Source organism: Lampetra fluviatilis, chromosome 45 (genome assembly GCF_964198595.1).
Source record: "Lampetra fluviatilis chromosome 45, kcLamFluv1.1, whole genome shotgun sequence".
NCBI classification, from domain to species: domain Eukaryota; kingdom Metazoa; phylum Chordata; class Hyperoartia; order Petromyzontiformes; family Petromyzontidae; genus Lampetra; species Lampetra fluviatilis.
In genome coordinates this window covers 5074672-5076619 of record NC_136319.1, presented here as the reverse complement: position 1 = coordinate 5076619, position 1948 = coordinate 5074672, and positions in this window count along the sequence as shown.

Sequence of the window (1948 nt, the reverse complement as noted above, 5' to 3'; positions counted from 1 at the left end):
CACGGAGTTTGAGCAGCACAGAGAAAAGGGCACAACGCACAGACTGACGCACACAAAGACACAGATCCCCCATGCAGCCTTAACAGACTGTTGGGGCAAGTGCTGTGAGCGAGCACCAATGACGTCCGGCACTGCACTCGAGGGGGTGGGTGGCCAACACCACGCCCGGCCGCCTTTGTCTCCCCAGTGGTGACGTTTACACACTGCTCCAGCTGCTCACTCGAAGCTGAGTCGACCTAGGGGAGGCCCATGACCGGTTCACCAACACCAGTGACGATTATCCGATTCTAAGTCGACTGAGCATCAAATTAGTACCTTGAGTAATGTGTAAACATCGCCATTGGGGAGACAAAGGCTGGTCAGGCGTGGTGCAGGCCACCCACCCCCTCGAATGCCATGCCGGCCTTCATAGTTGCTACCTGCTACTAACAGCACTTACCCCAACAGTATGTTAAGGCTACACGGGGGATCTTTGTCTTTAGTGTATAGATGGGCATGTGCATTGTGTGGGGTGGAGCGGTATGGCAGTGGTTTGCGCACTGGTGGGGGAGGGCGGGGAACACTCTCCACACTCTCTGCGCTCAACGCCGAGAGTGCGGAGTTCCACCGCGGGCGTTCTGGGAATACGCGTCACGTGACGCTACGGGGTGACGCGCGGCGTCCCCCTCGCGGTCACTCGTTTGATGGGTAATAAACCAGGGGTGGAAATGGGATAGCATCACTATGGGGGGACTACTAGTTGTGTGTGCCGAGCGTTGCTGGGCGAAAACATTTTTGTTATAACCTGGGTTGAGGGACTCCTCCACCCACACAAAGTAGTTTTTATTTTACAGGGAATTGACAGAGAGAAGCCATTTTAAAACCTAGTAGGAGGGCTTTCGCCACCAATAGTTTACATATTAAAGGTTTGTTTTGTTTAACGTTTTAATTCTCTTTGGACTTCCAGCCACAACCTTCGATTAATGGGATAACGCCTTCCTCTGCTGACAAAAAATGTAACTGTTTCTTGACTTGGAAGTCTGTCAATTAATTAAGCCTGCTTCAAATATACAGCAGCTTTCAGGGTCGTAATCCAACCCACGACCTCCTGCATACCAGGCGAGTGAGTTAACATCTCCGAGTTACCGCGGCGCCCCTCCTTAACGTGAGACACCAATCCGGTGTAAAATAAACCTCGAGTCTCAGGCTGTTTAGCAACGCGTAGATGATTTGAGACGCATTGATTATATCGTACAAGTTGTGTAGTTGTGTGAACGCGAATCGCATTGTGATCTGGGCTGTGGGTGAGATTTATATTTGCTTCATTGCTCGCATGGGTTTGACTTGCTTTTTTCATTTTTGTGACCCAGGTCCCTCTTGTCAATGAGACTCATCCTGATCTCCTGAGTTTTCACCTCGTTAAATTAAAATTCAACTCGACTCGATCATCAGCATCAGCAGAAGTATCATCAGCAGCAGAATTAGTAACAGGAGCAACAGCATCAACAGCAGTAGCTCCATCATCATCAGCATCAGGAGTATAACCAGCAGCATCAATAATAAAATCATTATCAGCAGTAACAAAATCATCAGCAGCAGGAGAAGCAGCATCATTATCATCCCTCTTGAAACCGAGACTCATCCTGGTCTCTTGAGTTCTCACCTGGTTAAACAAATCGACTTTAACACGTAGGCTTTCGCGACCAATATTATCAATGATAAATGTTTATTGGGTTAGATCGTGTAAATAGACATAGACTTGATTGTGTTCTGGGTTACCTGTGAATTGTAATCACATTGTATTGTGGGTCAAGGGTCAATGTGTTATGGGTGAATACAAAATAAAATCTGAAAATCTATTTTCAAGATTGTCATCCAGGCTGTGAATGTGACTCTCTCATAGCTCAGACTGACTTGTGTAAACATGTATTATTTTGGGATGGTTACTGTTGTTGTATTTGTATATATG